We start from the raw sequence: 22,908 nt of genomic DNA, 5'->3' as shown, positions 1-22,908 counted from the left end.
AGATATCAGAAAAGGAAAAGGGAAAAAGGTTTGGTTTACCACCTGAAATAAATGTTTAGCCCTGGAATTATAAGCAGGTGCTGTGCCTGAGTTTCTACCTTAATTTAAATGCTGATTAAAAATACCGTATTTTTTGCACTATAACACTCACTTTTTTCCTCCTAGAAAGTAAGGGGAAATGTCTGTGCGTGTTAAGGAGTGAATGCCTACGGATGGCGGAGGGATCTGCTGCAGTCGTGAGCAGAGGATCCATGGGTCCCCTTCCTTCCCTCCTCCATGGCTTGCTTTGAAACAGCAAAGCAGGAGAAGAGCTGCTGAATGGGGAGGAGAGAAGGACAGAGAGCCTGCTTGCTTTAAAGGAGCAAAGCGGGAGAGGAGAGGAGCCTTCTCCTCTTATACCCCTCTTCTGCATTATTAACAGCATCCTTCTCCACCCACCCCACACGTGTTCCTTGTCCCTTGAGTGCTTTTCCTTCCCTCCCCACTTAAAACATGGTTACAAAGCATGGATCCACATGGATCCTCAGGATTTTTGCACTGGGTCACCCCAAATTCACCATCAGATGACATAGCATGTCCATGGCTACAGCTTGCACAAAAAAAAATCACGCACCCACTGTTGTGTGGGGCCGCAGTGGTGCAAAAACGTGGTTACAAAGCATCGATCCACATGGATCCTCGGGATTTTTGCATTGGGCTACCCCAAACTCACCGTCAGATCACATGTCTGTGGCCACAGCATGAACCACAAAAATCATACGTCCGCTGTTTCGTTTAGAATATTTTTTTCCTTGTTTTCCTCCTCTAAAAACGATGTGCGTGTTATGGTCGGGTGCGTGTTATAGAGCAAAAAATGTGGTATGTACTTCCTATAAGGAGGCAATGACAGGAGGCAGTGGGAGTGTTGGTAAATATACTGCTTAAAATAAGAGGTTACAATAATTTTGAATACAGCATATAGTCAATATCAAACTCCCTGCCCCCCCAAAGTTTTATATTTCTAAAAAAAAAAAAAAAAAAAAAAACCCAAACACCCACACTTAATATTCTGTTGAGCATGCTCAGTCCTCACTGGGCTGTAGGTTCCCTCCGTTAAGCTTTTTATTTTCTGCTACTGCAAACTTTGGGGTTCTACCACACATGCTGACACCGCCCTCTCATTCCTCAGTGCCCCCATTTTGGCTATAATTCTGTCATTAATCACCAGCTAAGTTTACTATTAGTGGAAGTGATGGTTGCCATCGGTAGTGTTTATAACTGCACTAATAACAATAATTTTTGACCCACCAGTTAGGGCATCTTTTTAGCTGATTAATACGAAAATGATTAATTCAATTCTAATCAATTAATCCTTTGAGGCCTATATTTTGTGGTAGGAAAACAAAAACTTTTGCCAAGCGTGTCAAGACCTGAACAGACTCTTTTTTCATGCTTTATTCTAGCAGATAATGTAAGAAGTAATAGCAGATTCGAACAGGACACAGCTTCTTGTTGATACAGTATTGTCGTCCATCTGTTTCGTGCCTCACATTTTTACTTGCAAGTTCTAGGTTGCATTTCATTGGCACTATATCATGCACTAGCAAGAAGGAAAAAATAAGCTGTTTTTTGCTGTTATTGCTTGTCTGAAGTATTATTTCATTTTGGTTTAGGACTCATATGGCAAACAGAGAATATCTCATTAGTCTCACTGCTTTACCGCTGATGTATTTTGTCTGAGCTCTGAGAAATTGAGACCCATTCTCAAGTAAAGCCATACATGGGATTTTCCCATGATAACTGCATCCAAATGTACATCTGAGGATCCTTGTGAGTGCCAGCCACAAGGGTGCACTCCGAAATTTAAGCCATAGAAGGGACATATGATGTTTCAGTCTCACATGTGACATGTGATCAGGCAGAGCACTGGAATGATGCTGTCCTCCAGGACAATTGCGGCCTGTGGTTCTTGAAATGTAGGCTATCCTCTTTATTCCTACATATCCCAGTCCAGAAAACCCATTCCCAATTAGGGCATCCTGTTATACTATCCAATAATTGAATTCTGTTGCCAAGATCAGAAAAGCCACTTCCAATCTCTTTCCTAAGTTTTCAGTGGTAGGAATACTATAAATAAAGGATATTATTCTGTAAACTCCCTCCCCTCCACCTCCACCCTGGTTTTCTTCTGGTAGTTGATCTAAAATTGTTTATATATAACTTTGATCATGATCCTACCTCCCATAGTCCACATCCACATCATGGCAGCTGTTCACACAGTTGTGGTGGTGACCATGCCTATAGTGTGGTGAGTGTATCTCCTTGAGGCAGCTCTTGCTAGCTATGGTTAGTTTCCTCAAGGGCGTAGTGTTTGGGTTTTTTACTTATTTATTTTTTGATTTCTAAAAATACCGACCACACACTGATGACTATCATGTTTTCTCTCATTTGCGAATACAGTGGAAGCTCAGTTTTCGTGCATCTCGGAAGCCAAATGTTTTGGAACCCAAACGCTGAAAACCTGGAAGAAATTGCTTCCGTTTTCGAACGTGCCTCGGAAGTCGAACGACTTCCGAGGCGCATTTCTCAATTTTCACCAGTAAAATTCCCGACAACCCTTTGCGCCTCGGTTGTCGAAAGTTCCAGAAGTCGAACGTTCTTCTGGAACAGTTTACGTTCGACAACCGAGGTTCCACTGTATAAGGAAAAGCCCCTTTGGATTAGACCAAAACCTATGCATTCCAGCGTCCTTTTTTTCTCAGTGACCAACTAGATGCCTATGTGCTGTGTGAAAAAGTCCTTTCTTTTGTCTGTCTGGGCTCTCCCACTGTTCAGCCTCATAGGGTGATGATCCCTGATTCTAGCGTTATGAGAAAGGAGGAAAAAGTTCTCTCAAACTACCTTTCCCCCGAAAAAACGTGCATAATTGGATAAACCTCTATATCTTGTCCCTTCTTACTCACTTCCCCCCTCCTCCAAACGAAAAATGCCCCAGTCCCCAGATCGTATTCCTTGCCATCTTTCTCAGTTACATTGGAACCAGGGAGAAGGCTTTGCACACATATGTGAAAGAAACTTAAGAATGGAAATTGGCACACACTTCCACATACATTATGGTGAACCTGAAGCAATAAAAATTGCATGTTTTTACTTCCTTTCATTCTCAGTGCATATATTTATAGGTGCCCCCTGCCAGTAACGCTTAAAGTAAAGGTAAAGGGACCCCTGACCATTAGGTCCAGTCATGACCGACTCTGGGGTTGCGGTGCTCATCTTGCTTTACTGGCTAAGGGAGCAGGCGTACAGCTTCCAGGTCATGTGGCCAGCATGACTAAGCCGCTTCTGGCGAACCAGAGAAGCACATGGAAATGCCGTTTACCTTCCCGCTGGAGTGGTACCTATTTATCTACTTGCACTTTGACGTGCTTTTGAACTGCTAGGTTGGCAGGAGCAGGGACTGACCAACGGGAGCTCACCCTGTCGCGAGGATTTGAACCTCCAACCTTCTGATCAGCAAGTCCTAGGCTCTGTGGTTTAACCCACAGCGCCACCCGCGTCTTGGCAAATCCAAGGGCTGGATCAAGAGAGTTTGAAGCCTAAGACAAAAAACCCAAAGAGCTCCATTTACTGTCTCTTGCACAGCTGCCATTCATTTCAATGGAGTTTGAGAAATATGGAGATAATACTAGCCTACTTTACAAGGTTTTGTGATGATTAATACTGAGATAATGTACACAGAGAGCTTTGAACATATGAAACGCACCATATAAACGTTGAGTATTTCATGCTTTCAAGTCTCTCCAAGAAAGGATCCCGGGTGGAGTTTGCCTATCAGGCCTTTTAGTACTTCAGGAAATAATGTGAGGAGAGAGCAGAGTATCTTCTTATAATGTCAAAAGAATTCTGTCTTGATACTTTGGTGGCCTAAGGCGAGTATGTATGGCCTAGATTTACAGATGGATGCATGCATGCATTTATGTACTTTTGAGATTTATATCCCATCACATGGCTTCAAAGGAGCTATAAGATGAACACAAACAGTGGGAGTCCACAAAGTTCTGTTTTCTGGGCATCATATAATTGTACATTTGGAAAAGTACATGTTAATTCCCCCAAATGTTTACATACATGCTTAGAAGTACTGTATGTTTTAAGCAGGAAACATTTTAACCATGTGTTTATTATACATTACCCCCAAACCATTCTTGCAGTGCTTTGAGATGTTTTCCTTGGGTTACTTTCCCGATGTATTTTTTTTGTTTTGTTTTGTTTACAGTTTGAAATTCTCCTCCTCATTCTCATCTCTTGTTTTTCTTAACTGTATCCTGTTGTAATATTCCCTTTGGAAGGCCTTTTCTAAGAGTATTTTTATACAGATTTTGAAAGCTTCCTTCCTGGCTTTTGCATCCTCTCTTCAGATGTCTAAATTAGAGATAATGGTCCTTTGCTAAACTTCTCAGGAGATGAGGGGAAGGAGAGGACTTTATAGTCTCTTCTCCACACAGCTTGCTTAATTTGTATGTGCATAAAACGTCGTGTGTTAGAAACAGTGCCTTACTGTTAGCTGTTAGCAAGGAAGAGACATCAACATTCAAGGCAAGCTTTTAAGAATATGTCAGCATTTTCTAATCCATTTTCCCAATCTTCCATGGAGCTTTGGGGAAATGATGGAGACAGTATTTAAATGACAGTTCAAGAGTCTCCTTCCTTTTAATCTAAAAGCTTATGGTATAAAATAGTGTGTTCTGTAAGAACTAAGAATCAAACTCCAAATAATTTAAATAGCTGCTGTTGAAACAAGAGGTGAGTTCCTTTAAATATGTACTAGATGAATCATTTTTATAATATGATGATGATGATGATGATGATAATTTATTATTTATACCCCACCCATCTGGCTGGGTTTCCCCAGCCACTCTGGGCGGCTTCCAACAAAACACTAAAATACAATAACCTATTAAACATTAAAAGCTTCCCTAAACAGGGCTGCCTTCAGATGTCTTCTAAAAGTTTGGTAGTTATTTTTCTCTTTGACATCTGGTGGGAGGGCATTCCACAGGGCGGGTGCCACTACCAAGAAGGCCCTCTGCCTGGTTCCCTGTAACTTGGCTTCTCGCAGTGAGGGAACCGCCAGAAGGCCCTCGGCGCTGGACCTCAGTGTCCAGGCAGAACGATGGGGGTGGAGACGCTCCTTCAGGTATACTGGACCGAGGCCGTTTAGGGCTTTAAAGCAGTGTTTTTTTCTGGAGGAAATTTTTCAAATGTTAAAAGTGTAGCACTCACTGTATTAACTTCATGGTGAGTACTGGCACCTGTTTTCTTAAAAACAACAACCAAAACACTGGTTATAAGCATTACTTGCTTTGAAGAAAGTGTGTGGCTGGTACTGTCAATCAGCAGCATTCATTTACCGCACTATTGCTCCTCCCCTCCCATTATTGTTGGTGCTGTCAATAATAGTCTCTTGTCAGAAGAATAAGGAGCAGCAGCAGCAACAACAACAACATATCATTATGCAGCCACAAGCATTCTTGGATGACACCGATTATTTAGATCCATTCCAATCTGGGTTCAGGCTTGGCCCATGGGACTGAGTCAGCCTTGGTTGGCCTGATGAAGTTTAGCCTTCACAGAGTTACAATTTCCAGCAAGCCTTAACAAACTACATTGCCCAGAATTCTTTGAGGAAAAGAACATGCTTCAAATGTGCTTTGATGGCACAGGGTGTTCACAGCCCTAGTCTCCTACCAACTTCATACAACATAACAGCGATATTAGCCTACTGCACTGATATTTAATAATAATAATAATAATAATAATAATAATAATAATAATTTTTATTTATACCCCGCCCTCCCCAGCCAAGGCCGGGCTCAGGGCGGCTAACAAGCAATAATAAAAACAAGTTGAATGAATACAACTTAAAAACAAGATTAAAATACAACATTAAAATATTGAAACATTAAAATATTAAAATGTAGCCTCATCACAGGAGGAGAAAGGAGAAAGAAAAAAGAAAGAGGGGGAGGGAATCAAATTGGCTCCAAGCCAAAGGCCAGGCGGAACAACTCTGTCTTACAGGCCCTGCAGAAAGAAGTCAGATCCTGCAGATCCTGGTCTCATGAGACAGAGCGTTCCACCAGGCCAGAGCCAGTGTTGAAAAGGCCCTGGCTCTGGGTGAAGCTAATCGAACTTCCTTAGGGCCCGGGACCACGAAGGTGTTGCTATTTACGGACCTTGAGGCTCTCCGTGGGGTATACCAAGAGAGGTGGTCCCGTAGGTACGAGGGTCCTAGGCCATGAAGGGCTTTAAAGGTCAAAAGCAGCACCTTAAATCTGACCCTGTACTCCACCGGGAGCCAATGCAGCTGGAAAAGCACTGGATGAATATGCTCCCATGGCGGAGACCCCGTGAGGAGCCTCGCTGCTGCATTCTGCACCCGGTGGAGTTTCTGGGACAGCTTCAAGGGCAGCCCCACGTAGAGTGAATTACAGTAGTCAAGCCTGGAGGTGACCATTGCATGGATCACTGTGGCCAGGTCGGGTTGATTTAGGCCAAGATTGGTGTGCACCTCCCAGGAGCACAGGCAGTGCTGGTGGCAAACAGATGTAGCAGAAAAGAGAATGATGCTGTGTGTACTTTTGAACTAGTTACTAATCTGTACACATAACAGGAAAAATAACTGGTTTGTCAAAGGCTACATTCTGGCGCTACATTAGTTTCCATTTGCTCAGGAACGATTGCAATTTGCTATGATCTATTCCTAGCAAATAATCTTTATTCCCCACCATCCCACCCCAACACATTGTATTCCATTGGCTAGGATCCTTGGGTGTGGCCTGTGGGATTTTTAAAAAAAACTTTCAATCATTTTTTCAACAGCAAACTCCCAGGCCATATTAGAAACTGCTTTTGAAAGTCCTGTGGGTTTCAAATGTGCTCTGCCATGTGATATGGGGTGTGCGTTGTGGTTTGAAAAATATAATCCCATAGTGCTCTTAGGCATGCATAACTAATTGCGCTGCTCTTTGGATGGCAGCCAGTGAATCGAAGCACAGTTGCATGCATGGTTGTATTCACCTCCCTATAGTTAGATGGCTATTAATACTGTGAACTTTGGAGAGAGAAAACGTAATTGTCTCTAGACTGGTTATGTAACATGCTTGCTTTTCAATTCACCTAATGAATGTGCTAGGAGCAGAGATTAATCCTTGAACTTTTACACACACACACACACACACATACACACACACACACACACACACACACACACATGGCATGCTCTTCAAAGCTTTACATATTATCATCCAATGGCTAAAAGGAAATTGTAATGTTATACCTCACTAACATCTTGCGATGGGGAAAATTGGTGAAAATTTCATTTAATGCTTGAAATATTCCAGTGCATTGTAACATTCTGTTTCTCAAAAAATTACTAGCTATTTGCCCACCTTCTCTGTTACCAACTTTGTTCATTTTATCATAGATACAATATCGCAGACTCGTCATAGACTGTCAGATTTTAATGGGGCATTTTTCTATTGATTGGCATATGGGATGTTAGGGGAGTTGTAGTATCTCTGGTGGGTCTGATGATCAAGAAGGCTGCTACTGCAAGTGCTTTAGAGGGAAATGAGAGGCAGATGGGGTTTGTTAACCTGGGAAGGTAGCCCATCTAGGAGAGGGAAAACTCTGGTCCTAAACTTCCACTGCCTTGTGGCTATACTCATTCGTGAGAAAGCTTTTGAGAGTAAACCCAAGGAGAGATTTGTACCTACTGCCTTGCAGAACATCTTCAGGAGAATAAAAGGCCAAAGGAGTAAACCCTAAACAAATCCAGAGTGGAGTCCCTAAGACAGTTGGATGGTGTCTTGTACATCTCCTTCTGGCCACTCCTGTTGCCCAGCTGGTGCCAAATATATTGTTCTGCTTTCCTTTGGACCATATCAGTGAGGCCAAACAGCCCAGGACCTCCATACACACTGCCCAGGCTTATGCTCTGGAAAGGTCACTTCAGTGCTGTTACTGCAACAAAAAACAATGTGAGATGCAACAGTTACTGATCTCTGCAGCCGCAGCTGGTGCTCTAATTCTCCAGCGATTTGACTTCACCCCCGGAGGCACACTCCATTGTTTCTCTACAAACCAATGCCAAAAAAATTTATAGGTGATAAGAGATTATTGTGGCTGTGAGGAGGTAAATAACCTTTCCCTGATCTTCTACTAATACTGTTGTTTTCATGTAACCAAGAAACAATGAGGGTCCGATGGCAAAATGTAACACATTTATTTAATAAAATGTATACACAACTTGTTTGTAAGAAACCTCAAAGTAGTTTCCCCCACATGTTTGAGAATGGACTATCATATTTATTAATCCTTGGTTGTATAAAACACACACACCCAAAATTTACTGACATTGCATGACATTTCTAATAGGAATATTTACTTCTGACGTATAAGATTCAATGAAATATGGGTGCAGTAAATTTCCCTTTCTTTTCACTAGGAAAATGGGGTGTGGAGCATTACTGCTGCAGTCCGTTTCTTGTCCATACTATGTTATTTCTATCTGTGCTGTAGAAAAAGCATATTGGGAATCAGGACTGGTCTATGGTGCTGACTTGAGTACATGTCAGAGCCTAAGAACCCTTCTGATTTTGCCCAATACAGAATAATTGTCATGGACGACCAGGGTCGAGAATTCTCTGTCTTCTATTGGCAGTTGTGGTATTGTGTATAAATTCAATTCTTAATAAAGCAAGCTTAGGGAGTCTACAGTGTTGAAGAAGAAACTTTAGCAAGTGTTTGCAATTTCCTCCCCACCCCCCAAACTTATTATTTGGGCTGAAAACAAAGCAGAAGAAAAATCAGCCCAAAAGAAATAGCTTTATTTGGTGAAATGCGCCTTTGATCTCTGTGGGTTGCTGCTTTCTTCTTTTTCTTCAGCTGCTTCGTGGGGTTTCAAAATCTTACGTTCTCCAGCTGTGAATGTGTATTTTATCATACCAAGAACCTATAGTGGGATTCATGGGTTACTATAGCTAATCTCCAGAAACACTCTCGCTTTTAAGATTTAATAGGTTGTGTTTTTCTTATCCGAGGGGAAACACAGTTCCAAGACTGATACCACTGTCTCTTAAAATCATATTCATAGTTATGACCTATTTCTGCTCTCCCTTCTGCACACTAATTGGCTGAACAGCCTTGGACTCAAGTCTGGCTGGCTGCCATAATTCTTACAGGAAGCCTCCAGGCTACCTCACTGCAAGGCCAAGTTTAAATTTGCCTATATCTTGAGGGGGAAAGTACCATTGTTAGCTGATAATTCACTGCATTCCGAGTTGCAGAAATTTTGAAACAGGCTCTTTTTACTTCAGGAAATCGCTGGCAATGATCTGAAAACAGGGTCATTGATTGTTTGGCGCCTCTGCTGGGCAGCATAGTTGGTTATTCCAACTCTGTTTCACAGCATAAAATCACACCTTGGCCACATTGTTAATGAACTGTATAATATGTTCAATTAGTTGGGTGTAAGGCTCACTGTCCATAGTAATGAACTGGGTGATTCAATGAGAGGCCTGCGGGCTGCATGTGGCCCTCGAGGCCTTTTTTAGTAGCCATTGGCAACATTTGACATTGTACTGCATTCCCCAAACTGGGTAAGCAAGGTACTGGGCTTTGGGAAGGAGGCATGAGGGCTCTGGCAGGCTCCTAGATTCCTCTTGCTTCCTTCCCAAAGCCAAGATAGTGCTTTCCCAGCTTTGGGAAGGAAGTAGGAGGGCTCTAGGACCCTGTGTCCTGAACCCTTGGCCTACCAGGCAGCAAGTCAGTATGTTACGCCCCCCCTCCCCGTTCAGGAACAATCCACTTGTCAAAAGTCCAAACAGAAACACTGTCCTGCAGAGATCCTGGAGTATCCAAGATGAGGCCCATCAACATGGGCAGTTGAGCAGACACAGCACCTCAGCTCTGCTTCCCTTTTGTTCCTTGCATGCTAATTGCAGCACCTGGGCTTGATGAGGCATTTGGCCCTCACCTGTTCCAAGCCAACTTCAGCTGAGGACTCACACACCTTCCCTCAGAGCTAGCGAGTCCCACCTGGCCAGCTAAGGAGCTGGACTGTGGGCCCTTGCCTGCCTCAGCTTCCTGGAGCACCTCTCCTGCTGCTCCCTATGCCTCAGAGCTCACCATGTGGGGCCTCTCTGGCTCTGGGGATGGATCCTGCTGCTCTGGTGCCTGTGTACTGACCCCCATCCCTTCATCATCCTCCATCACCCTGTGAGTACCAACCTCTCCTTCCTCATCCCTAGCTTGCCCCAGCATGTCTCAGTCCAGGCTACACCCCTCGCCAGTTTTCTCTGCCTCATCCCCATTGTCCTGCCAGTTCACAACACCCTGCCAAAGCCTTGTGCCTCCTTCTCACAGCCCCTGTCTGGCCAGCTTTGGGAAGGCAGAGCGAGGGCTGGGGTGGCACCCCACCACCACCACACAACAAGGCAGTGTGCAGCCCGCAGGTTCTGTGTTGAAGTACTCTTGTAGTCCACTTGGTATGATAAGTTGGACAGCCCTAGTAAAGAATATAGGACACTGCCAGAGGCTAGCCCATTGGTCCACCTAGTTCTCCAGAGTTTCAAACAGAGGTCTTTGCCAGCCCTACCTGGAGTTGCTAGGGATTGAGTCAGGGATCTCCTGTATGCAAAGCACATATTCTCCCTCTCATTTAGCAGGATTTATAGCTCAGAAAAATTGCAGGCTCGAGCTGTAATTCTTTCAAGGACTGCAGTCTTTCTCTAAGAGGAGGTGATCCTCCAGGTCCTAAGGCCAATTCATACCATGTGGAGATTGAGTGTGGAGCAGTCTTCTTTTGCAAGGACGTTATTACACATTGCATGTAGAAGGTTGCTTCCTTGCTCCCCACATCAACCTCAACCCCACTGTTAAAACCTGCCACCCAAAGAAGCTCTGGTTTAGGTGATGCATTTTAATATGGAGAGCCGAACAGGCAGATAAGAAGTGTATCTGAAGAAGTGTGCATGCACACGAAAGCTCATACCAAGAACTAACTTAGTTGGTCTTTAAGGTGCTACTGGAAGGAATTTTTTTATTTTGTTTAGGCAGATAAGAAGTCTATATTGTGGTGGCCACTGCAGATTTGAAATCTGGTCAACTCAGGGTAGAAGGAGGATCCTTTTTTGTAGATGGCAGGTGGGGAGCAGGAAGCAAATGAGTTGGGGAAATAAGTAAATGTCCAATTTTGGACCTCCCAGTCCTTCATTGGGGAGCTTCTATTACAAGTTCAATATTTTGTTAATACTGTTTCCTCTTTTCTTCTACTGGCAGGTCTGAAATATTTTGGATATTTCTTCTTTTCCTGTCCCTTTGCTTCCTGGTCCCTCTTTCCCCATTTCCCAGGGGATTCCCCCTTCTTGCTGTACCTTTTTTGGTAGAAAAAGGATTGGAACTCGGTGCAGGTTGCATTTCTAACAGGAATGCTAGAGCCATGAAATCCTAGATTTTGCTTGAAAACAGCATGTGAACATCAGTTCTCCTCTCTTTTGTCAGCTCCTGGCCATACATACTCCTGTTTTCATTTCCTCTTTTCTTCCAGTTTTCCCCCTCTCTCCATTCCACCCATCTGCTGCTTTCTAAAGGCTCTCCTTTCCTCTTTGCTACTTTTAATCTTCCTGTCCAAGGACCTTCTTCCTGTCATGCCCCACCCCTCTCTAACAATCGGTCAGTCTGAGCCAATTCATCACAATGACAAAAATACTTCAATTCATGAAATAATTTCTATTTCAACACTTTTGGATTACTTCTATTTTCAACCTTTTTTGTGCTGCATCTACTAGCCTTCATTTTGCTGTCTGTGTTTTACTGAATGTACTGGAAGAATAAATGATGGCACAAACCCAGTGTGGCAGGGTAAATTTGTACCACACTGCAGTTTTAAAGTATACGGATCTTTATCAGCAGTACATCTCATCAAATTCAGATGGAACATGCCATTATTTGTTATGAGAGCAAACCATTCTGTGGTAAGCCACACAAGGATGTGTTAAAGACCTGCAGAAATGCAGGCAGTAAACTCCTAAATCGTGGGGCATAATTTCAGCAACAGGGCCCTTGTCCATTTTGAGACCAGCATACAATGTTGCTCTCCTTTCAGTCAAACAGGCTGCCTCTCAGTTTGGAGATTAAAAAGCGCAACACCCAGATTTAGCATTTTTTCAATCATAAGCATCAAGCAGCCTTTAATGAATCCAATGTAGCAATGCAGTTTGTCTGTTTAATAACATAGCACCAGACACTTAGTTCTCAGTAATCAAACTGGGTGGCTGTAGAGGCAGACTGCTTGGGAGACAGTGGAAAGGAGGAAATACCACAGGCTCTCTGACTGCAGTTCAACACTCAAACATGTTTTTAGTTAACCCTGGTAGATGAATATAGGGATGTCCTAAGTAAAAGTGGATGGGACGCGGGTGGTGCTGTGGTCTAAACCACAGAGCCAGGGCTTGTCGATCAGAAGGTCGGCGGTTCAAATCCCCGCAACGGAGTGAGCTCCCATTGCTCGGTCCCTGCTCCTGCCCACCTAGCAGTTCGAAAGCATGTCAAAGTGCAAGTAGATAAATAGGTACCACTCCAGCGGGAATGTAAACAGCGTTTCCTTGCACTGCTCTGGTTTGCCAGAAGCGGCTTAGTCATGCAGGCCACATGACCTGGAAGCTGTATGCCGACTCCCTCGGCTAATAAAGTGAGATGAGCGCCGCAACCCCAGAGTCGTCCGTGACTGGACCTAATGGTCAGGGGTCCCTTTACCTTTAAGTAAAAGTGGGCCATTATGGGATCAAAACTTCTGTAAATCTGGGACTGTCGCTGGAAAATAAGGACACTTGGAGGGTCTGGTATTGAAATAAGGATTTGTGTTTTTATTTAAAGAGACTAAAAGCACAAGCATGAAAGAGACAGCAGCTTTCGTTACAGCAGTATGCAGAAGCTTTTCAAATTAATACAAAATCCAATCAATATGGGTGTGTCCAACTCTGGACTAGCAAAGCTGATAATGAAAAGAGCAATATCCTCTGCGCATACAGAGGTACAATTACTTTCTGCAGTGAGCCAGCCACTCCCAGGATTTGATGAGTCCCAAGTTCCACATTGTATGGAACTAGTTTGCGTTGCACATGGTACAATGACTCACCTACTTCTGTGTTCTGCATTGTTTGACCTTTTAGCCTCACTTTGAAGAAAACCTTTCTTCTTTCTTCTTACGTTCAGGGTATACACCTGCCCACTGAGGTGAGTATTTCGTGCATCTGGTAGAGTGGCCCTTGAAAGCTTAGGCCACGAGAATTTCCTCTCTAATGTGCCACCAGACACTTGATTGTTTTTAGTCCAACAGGCCAGGTCAGCCGTCCCTTCTGGAAATCTTCAAAAGTGGCTTCTTTTGCTTTGGAAAGAAACTGTGCTTCCCAACGATCAGTAAGGCAGTTGGAAGGGTTTTCTTGTTTGTGATTCACATAGTTGGTGGACCAGTATTTCCTCCCGCAGCAAGTTGCCTTTCAGAACAAAAGAAGGATTTTTGTTTCAGTAAAGTGCCAATTGTGTGAAACCTGCTCAAAAGCTGCTCTGCTTCTTACACACTCAAAATTCTGGCACGTTCTCTGCTGGCACCTCTCTACAGCAGATTTGTTTTTCTTTGTGTTAACTCAGATTGCATGTTCATATCTATCTTTTCCATACAGCAGAAATGTTACGGCTGCTAGGCGGTGTTGTAAACAAAATCTGCCCCTTTTCCCTAATGGGGTATCCAAGAGCCCATATAGTCTCCTTACGTGGGTTCCCTATTAGTAGGAGAAAATAACAGAGGCCAACCGGAGAATACTGAGAAGCAAAGCAGCTAGTAAGCCTGATCTTTATTGATCTGTTGCAACAGGGTGCTCCCTTCACACGCAGGAAAGGAGGAGGACCCAGAACCAAGGTGTGGCTGCCCTTATATAGACATTTTAAATTCCCTGCCCTGGAGCTCAAGACCACACCTCCATACATCATACATACATCACAGAAGGGGTGTAACCCAAGACCACCCCTCACAAACATCATACCTACATTCAGAAAAGGTGGTCTACAACAGAAATTTGAATGTTGTTGTTTTTCTTATCTGCCAGGTTATCTGATAATGCCTTATCTAATTGCCTTTCCTGGTAGTCTTTCCTGGTAGTCTATCACCCTTTGAAATGGTGATTACTAAATTCCTGTAACGAGGAAGATTTTTTTCACCTCCTCCCTCCTTGCAGAGAAACATTTGGTCAGCTTGGGAGTCAAATGGTTTCAGGACTGTCTTCCTGTGCTGCTTCAGACATGTGGTTTATATATTTATGTACGTGTTTGCTTGGTACATTTATGAACATTTAATATATATCTAAGACCTTAAAATTCTTATTACAGCGACCATCTTTGGTTAAGCTGGTGGCTTGCTAATAGTCAGGGGTGGTTGACTGACATTCCCTTAGTGGCAGCCAATGTCTGAGGATGTTTTATTTAATAGCCGTTCTACGTGCCGGCTGGGATCTGAAATCAGTTTTCTGTTAGTGAGTAGGTGTAGTAGAAGTGAAGGCAGTTTGAATTTGGACACAGAGGCCCCTTTTGTATGTCATGGTAAACCATTGTTATTGACTTACTGTGGGGTAGCCAATATGGTTCAGATGTTATTAGATGACAACTCCCATCAACCCCCATTTGGGGTTGTTTGTTTGTTTTTACTTAACTCTTCTTGTATGCAGGGGAATCAAAACATGGTTCATTTTTTCTCTAACAAACCACAATAATTAAGCCAAGAACAAATGAGAACAAAAGATTGCGGCTTGTTGGAAGTAAAACAAAACACAAACCCAAGTTTGGACATAAGAGCACGCCAGAAATGGTGGTTTGTTTCCCCTGCACAATCCCAGGGAGGAGCAAAGTAGCAAAGATTGGTGCAACATTTAACTATGGTTTATTATGATGCTCAAACAAGGCCGGAGGCAATATTTAAACAAAATGATAAGTAGTGTGGTTGATTGTGAATGAATGACCCTGGATGAGCCTCAGGCTCACACTCCCCCCTCCCCAATTCCTTCTCCTCCTGTGTCAAAACTGGGAGCAATTTTGTAGCTTTCGCTTCTGTTTTTAACTGAGTTCAGTATTATGTCCAAATCCATGGTTAGTCTTAATTATGATTTACTAAATCTGTAGCCTATTTTCATAATAATTTGCTACCGAAGGATAAAAGGTGAGAGCAGAAGAGACGTGAGCATCCTAAAAGGAAGGAAATCTTACTGCACATGACATGACTGTTATCTGAACTTTGTATGTAGGCAGGCACATGTAGTTTACTTGTTTCTGGGTAGATGACAGGTTGGGTGCGGCTCACTGTTGCTTTAAATCTCTCAGGTGCACACAGCAAAGTTTGTCTTTCCAGCCGTCTGTGATGTCATGCATTTCCTTGTGTGGGCCAGCCAATTAAAAAAGTTTTCTTCCTGCAGGTATCAGATTGGGAGCTCGAATGCCTTGTTGTCGAATGCCTTGTCGTCGGGCTAGACATCTGTTGAAGAAGGCTGCTTTCTTTTCTTTTCTTCTGGTCAGGATGTACCTTATGACCCTGCAAATGAATTGAAAATCTGGTTGCATACACTGGTAACGAAAGGTGAGTTGAGTTACGCTGTTTTGCTCTAAACTTTCATTCTCGCTTACGGGCTCCAGGCTATTATTAAAGAAGCAAATCCTAACCTGTCAGAGGAACTAATTGTAGGGAACAAATACTTGCATGCTTTTAAAAGAGCCGGATAATGTGCTTGCATTTATAGTTTTGAAGTGAAATTTCTGTTCATAACTTTATGCTTCAGTCTTCCACTATGGCTTTTATTGTGAGAAAGGCCTCTGTGAGGGTGTGTGTAACATTGTGTTGGAAGGTTTAATTCACCGAAGCTGCAAACCTGTGCAGGCTGACTGGAGAGTAAGTCCCATTGATTTACTCTCAGGTAAAAATGCAGAGTCATACTATAAGGAGACGGCAATATTCACATTGATTACTCTGTAGAACAACATACTTGAGAAGCGTTTTAAGGATTGCACTTTAAATGCAGCTGGATTATAGTTTCTGTATGGATTATTTTAAATCCCTCATTTTCCCCCCTAAATGCTAATTAAACAACATCCTTCTTAACATCAGTTTTAATTGCTTTATTTTATATCCCTTGCCTGGCAAAACCCTGGGTTTATATGGTGAAATCTCACCAGAACCACACTGAAACCTCTTTCACAAAATCTCCTGTTGTAAAAGTCTCCCCTTATTTAGTTTCTTGTTACTGCTAACATGTTTGGCTTTGTAAAAAAAGGACAAGGATGGACCTGTCCCTGCACAGAATTTGTGCCAGATTGCAAAGGAGTAGCCTGCATAAAAATCTGTAACGCTCTCTGTGTGTTTTCAGAAGTCAGTCCTGCTGCGATCAATGAGGTCTACATGTTTAGGTTAGCAACTGATAGAAGCTATTTGCTGTTTGGTTTCAAACACAGGTTTATGTGGTGTGCTGGATACAACAAGCTGATGTTCTAGTGTGATCAAAGGAGCTTTTAACACTGCACACCCTGTGACCCAGGAACCTGAATGCAGCCATATATGGTGGCCTGACAAGGTCACAATTTATCTCCTGTTTTTGTTGGTTGCCTGGGACTGCAGGGACAAAAGGACTGGGCAGAGAAGAACTTGGAGAGGCACCTGGAGGCACCAAAACATGCCAGGTGGTGGATTCTGTGCAGTCCGGTAGAGCACGAGTTGTGCAGCAAAACAGATCTGAAAAGTTAGGATTTGTTATGGGACTGTGTAAGGCGTTTGCAGATACTTTATGTACATGAGGTGTACATAACTCTGTCCTTTCCCAAAGTTTGAAATGGGTAAATCTTTTCATGTTCCTATACTCGTAAGAAGCACTTTAAGAATTTGTTTTGTCAAATATAGTACATGCAAATACAGTGCATGCATTTGTTTTCTAAAGGCTCCAATTTAATGGGGGGTGGGGAAGAATCAGAATTAAGGATTAATGTTTATACAGTCGTATCTTGGAAGCCGAACGGAAGTTAGTTCGGCAATCAAGGCACAGATTCCAAATGGTTGCAGGAGCTTCAGACATGTAATCGGAAGCTGCGCTAGACATTCGGCTTCCAAAGAACGTACGCAAACTGGAACACTCACTTCTGGGTTTGCGGCGTTCAGGAGCCAAAACGTTTGACTCACAAGGTGTTCGACTTCCGAGGTTACGACTGTGGTAGGAAGCACAACTTTATGGGGTTTTCCTGTTAATTCTTGTGGGGCTTCATAGACCCCCTTACTCCTGCACTCCTCCTTTCAACTTGAGACACAGTGTGGTATTATGGTTGGTGTGTCAGTGTAGGACCTGGGAGACTAGAGTTCCAATCCCCACTCGACCAGGATGCTCACTGGGGGACCTCGGGCCAGACACTGCCTCTCAGCCTAACCAACCTCTCAGGGTTGTTGTGTGGATTACATGATGAGGGGGAGAACGATGTACACCACCTTGACATCCTTTGGAGAAAAAGGTGAGATTTAAATGCTATCAGTCAATCAATCAATCAGTCAGTCAATCAATCTCAACTTAAATGGAAGTAGGCATAATAATGATAATAGTATCTCGGGTTAAGAATTTAATTCGTTCCGGAGGTCCGTTCTTAACCTGAAGAACCACTTTAGCTAATGGGGGCCTCCCGCTGCTGCCGCGCCGCCGATGTGTGATTTCTGTTCTCATCCTGAAGCAAAGTTCTTAACCCGAGGCACTATTTCTGGGTTAGCGGAGTCTGTAACCTGAAGCGTCTGTAACCTGAAGGGTCTGTAACCTGAGGTACCATTGTAAATTAATGGCAACTGGCTAACCTCTTACCCAGGCATAGACAAACTCGGCCCTCCAGATGTTTTGGGACTACCACTCCCATCATCCCTAGCTAACAGGACCAGTGGTCAGGGATGAAGGGAACTGTAGTCCCAAAACATCTGGAGGGCCGAGTTTGCCTATGCCTGCTCTTACCAGTTGCATCAGCATCCAAGTAACTATTGAGTTGTCCAATGAGTTTTCATCATGTTGAACTACTGTATGTTATGGTATTAGGCAGACATAATTTCACACTCCTCCCCACCTTCATTTTAAGTGTGACCTAATTAACTTGGAAGCCCTTTTAACAAATAACATAAATCTATAAAATACAATGGGCGTGGGTGGGCGCAGTGCTTTAGCACCACTGAGCAATGGACCCCTTTACTATAGGTGAATGCATTAGGGTGGCCTAACCTGCAAAAAGAGAAGATGCATTGGCAAGAAGGAGAATGAAAGACGACAGAGGTGCACACAAAATTTGCACATGCTAAATAATTAATTTAAACAAAAGTGCAATACTTCTCACAATGGTGGGGAAGACTGCAACAAGATGAACTGCGTACCAGCTCAGGCTGCTGTTGACCGTGCTAACTATAGATAGACGCCATCAAGGTGTGTACTCTTCCTCGTTTTTTGATCTTGGACTTGACAGTTCTTGAAACGGAGGACCGTCCCAGGTAAAACAGAACATAAAAACATTGAGTATGATATAGCAAAGGGTGTGTGTTACATATCTCTATATCCCTTTGGGGTTAGTTCTGACTGAAATGTATAGGAGGGTTAAGGAAGTGTTTTAAAATAATTCAGTATTTTTTAGTGATGCACCTAAGTTGTTGGTTTGTTTTTTTTTAAAAAAAACACACCTTCCACCAACATAAATCCAAAAGCATGTCTGTCAGATAGCATTCTCTTATCCTGTGAAACAAGCCCTACTTGTAGTTTCTGGTGCCAGTTCATTTTGCTCTTAGATTTGTTCTTCCAGTGTCTCTGGAGGGTTTTTCTGGACTTCTGGGTCTGGGCGTTAACGGCTGCAGGCCTTTATTAGATATATAGCCCTGAGCTGAGAAAAGGAATGTTCCTGGCTCTGAATACTGCATGTCTATTGGAGAAGAAAAGGGATATGTTATGTGAGAACTCTGCAAAAGGTTCCAGTGGCTCCCGATAGAATAGCATTTTTGGTGAGAAATGCAAATAAAATGCACAGGCAGGATAAGAGATTTGATTCACTCTATTGGTTTGGAAAATGTATTGTTGTGCAGAATGTAACATCACCTAATAAATCAAGGATCTTTTTTCCCCATGTTAGAAAGAAAATAAAAAAAACTTTCCAAACTGACTAGCATTCACGCTGCTTGTGCATGTCCAGTTTGACACATCAAATGTCCAGTTTGAAACGATACTCCCCAAATACATATTTTTAAAAGAAAACTTTGACACTCCCCCCACATCGAGAACATTAATTTCTAAAGTGCAACTTTTGTATGGAAGAGCACATATAACTTTGTTTTCAGTATTTTAAAGGAGAATAGCTCTTTACTGGTCCATCTAGCCTTGATGTGTTTTATAGATGTAGCCTTATGAATAGCCAGTGCCTGCTTCTTGGGATATCTGTATACAGTGCTTTTTCCTGGGGGGGGGGATGCAGGGGTACGCATACCCCTAAACATTTTGTGAATCTAAGTTTGGCCTCATTGAGGGGCAGTAGTTCAATACAAGTAGGAAAATGAGAGTACCCCTAAACATTTTTTTAAAGAAAAAAGGCACTGTATACCTGAAAGAGCATCTCCACCCCCATCATTCTGCCCAGACACTGAGGTCCAGCTCTGAGGACCTTCTAGCGGTTCCCTCACTGTGAAAAGTGAAGTTACAGGAAACCAGGCAGAGGGCCTTCTCAGTAGTGGCAGCCACCCTGTGGAATGCCCTCCCATCAGATGTCAAGGAAATAAATAATTATACGACCTTCCATAGATATCTGAAGGCAGCCCTGTATCAGGACTCTTTTAATGCGTGGTGCTCTGTTGTTGTGGTGGTGTTGTTGTTGTTGTTAATGTGTGATGTTCTGTTGTTGTGTTTTTATACATCCTGTTGGAAGCTACCCAGAGCTGCTGGGGCAACCCAGTCAGATGGGCTGGGTACAAAAAGCAAAGTATTAATCCTGCTTGTTGCATGGATGATTGGTTTATATAATTAATTAATTAATTAATTAATTAATTAATTAATTAATTATATAAACCAATCATCCATGCAACAAGCAGTGTCCACATTTTGAACTCATTAGACAGGTAAAATGAAATTAGACACATGTCCGGCCATTTATTCAAAACCATGGGAGAAAACAATTCATATATCCACAGCCAGGGTCTGACTGATGAGAATTCTCAAGTCACCCTGAAGTCAACCCTCAAGGATAGGTGTTTGCTTCAATCTCAGTGCTTAGAGAGGAGGAGCTGCTGTTGCCCTGTAGACTTTTATTTTCACACTAGGTTAATTTCTCCTGGCAATTGAGAAGAGAGTGAAATTAACTGAGCCAAGCTTTCCTCGAGTGACAGATGATTGGAGGGCACCCTCAGAATTCCAAACAGGCAGAGTTTGACAACCTCTGACATGGTGAGCGTAAAATGCAGCCAGATTTTAAGAGTTGGGCTATATATAGGAGTAATTGGGTGGAAATTGCTCAGAAAAAAAGGTAAAGAAAATTGCTCAGAACAGCCTCCATGACTCGTGACTGTTCCACATGACAGACAAAACACACACACAGTGGGCATTGGCATGTGGGTTGTTCCCACTGTGTCAAGAGTCTTTCATCCCACTTCAAGATGTTAAATGGCAGTGACTGGTTGTGGGTTGACACAAAGCTGTTTACATAAATGGAATTGGTCTACTTAGCTACTTGCTCTCCATGTGTACAAGGCATATTCATGTGTCAGTTTGTAATGTGTCACCCACTTAGACCTCTAGTTTTCAAGTACTCTCAGGTAGCTCAGACATTAGTCAGTGGCTATGTGAGGACAATCCTGTCATGGCAGCCCCTCATCCTGCAAACCCATTTGCATACTTTCTTCACATAACTCCTCCCCACAACATTCCACATGTACCCATTCATCGTGCAGGCCAACCAGCGTGCATTGTTTTTTGACACTGGTTGTGATATCATGTAAATATATCTTTATCCATTCAAGCCTTTTCCTCTCCTTCTCCCCGCCAGTCTTTCTGTTTATTATAATCAGTTGGCTGAAATATTGAAATTCTCTGTGCAGTGTGTGCACGTGTAAGCCTGTGCGAGACGGTGCTATCCATATCCGATGCCACCACCGCCATCTTGGATGCTCTGCCGTGTGACCTAAGTATGAGGATATCTGAAGTGGTGAGACCAGATACCATCTTTGATTGGCACAGGAACACTTGATATGCCCTGTGCTTGTACATATGAATGTAGCTGTGGTGAAATGGCTGGCTTGACAAAAGCCAATAGGAAAGCAGCGATACTGAGGATAGTTTGGTGGAATAAAGATTGTGTGATTCAATCTATTTCTAGAGTAGCTAAGGGATGGCAGGAGGTGAGCTTTCCATGCAGAAGGCCTTGGATTCTTTCTCTACGCAGGGCTAGGAAAACCTAAAGTGTCAGTGCACAAGAAAGAGAATAGGGAACTAGATGGGTCAGTGGTCTGACTCAGTAGCAGGCAGTTTCCTATGTTCCTGTGTTCCTAAACAGGCTTCAGTTCTAGCACAAGACTCATTCAGGAGTATGTGATTATGGGCAAGTCATCCAAACACACTCCATGTCATCTAACCAGTGAGATGAGTTCATGCGTGGAAGCATGAGGCTTCTTTTAATAACGTCCGAATACTTGGAAGCCCCGTAGATTAAAGGAACCGCATGAGCACGCAGCATAATTAAAACATAATATGCTAAGTGCCGTAGAGTTAATGCACCTAGTTAACTATCACGTGTGCTGAAATTATGTAACTGAGCTATTTGAATACTATCTTACAAGTGTTCTGCGGTATGTCTCAAAATTGCCTGCAGCTTCTTAGTTGATAACCCACTGGACTTGTTGGACAAGAGTTGGCCTTAAATCTAAGTGGCAAGTGCAAGAAAATCTTTAGAAAGTGAACCGCAGTTGCAGTCCTTGCATGGAATCCAACACTCTGCGATTGGACTTTGGCTCACACGGTGATTCAGCTTTCGCACCACCCCTTGCAGCTACTTGCACCCTTCAAAAAAAATCTGCTCTGGAAGGTCCCCCAGTCCCTAGAGCAGATTTTGAGGTGCAAAGAGGATTGTGAGACAGAGGAATGTGGAGGAGCAGAAGTCTGTTCTGCTAGGGTACAGACAATGTTGGATACAACCCCTGGGACCTGTGAGTGGCCCTGGAACATCTTATAAGGAAAGGTGTGCATGTACTTTAGAAATAAAATGAAGAAATGTGCATGCATCTGAAAAACACACGCACATGAGCAAGTGGGAGGGGCTGAAACCTGATGTGCATTTACATGGGAACAGGTCCTGTTAAACTTGCTGTTGAATAAACATGCATCAGGCTGCAGGTTCCAAACTGTGTAAGATAAAATGCAGTGTTTTAAAGGAGGGTTTTAGGGTTATATGTGTGCATGGGACTCAGGTGGCGCTGTAGTATAAACCACTGAACTTCTTGGGCTTGCCAATCAGAAAGTCAGCGGTTCAAATTCACGCTATGGTGGTGAGCTCCCATTGCTGTGTCCCAGCTTCTGCCAACCTAGCAGTTCGAAAGCACACCAGTGCAAGTAGATAAATAGGTACCACTGTAGTGGGAAGGTAAATGGCATTTCCAGCACTCAACACGGTCCTCTGTTGTGCCAGTAGCGGTTTTGTCATGCTGGCCACATGACCTGGAAAGCTGTCTGTGGACAAACGCCGGCTCCCTTGGCCTGAAAGTGAGATGAGTGCTGCAACCCCATAGTTGCCTTTGACTGGACTTAACCATCCAGGGGTCCTTTACCTTTTGTGACCTATCTGAGATCCCTG

The 22,908-nt window shown here is 43.2% G+C and overlaps 1 protein-coding gene across 2 annotated transcripts in view; it reads left to right on the top strand.

Moving 5' to 3' along the window:
- Positions 1-22,908, top strand: part of LNX1 (ligand of numb-protein X 1) — a 125,618-nt gene that overhangs the window by 13,460 nt on the left and 89,250 nt on the right. For both annotated transcript variants that reach the window (XM_079990027.1, XM_079990030.1), the window contains exon 2: positions 15,504-15,664. The gene's annotated coding sequence lies outside the window, so the exon portion shown is untranslated. The remainder of the gene's footprint in view (positions 1-15,503; positions 15,665-22,908) is intronic.

The sequence above is a fragment of the Podarcis cretensis genome (assembly GCF_951804945.1).
Source record: "Podarcis cretensis genome assembly, chromosome: 9".
Classification (NCBI taxonomy): Eukaryota; Metazoa; Chordata; class Lepidosauria; order Squamata; family Lacertidae; genus Podarcis; species Podarcis cretensis.
Note: the sequence above shows the minus strand (reverse complement) of the source record. Positions and strands in the feature narration are given on the sequence as shown.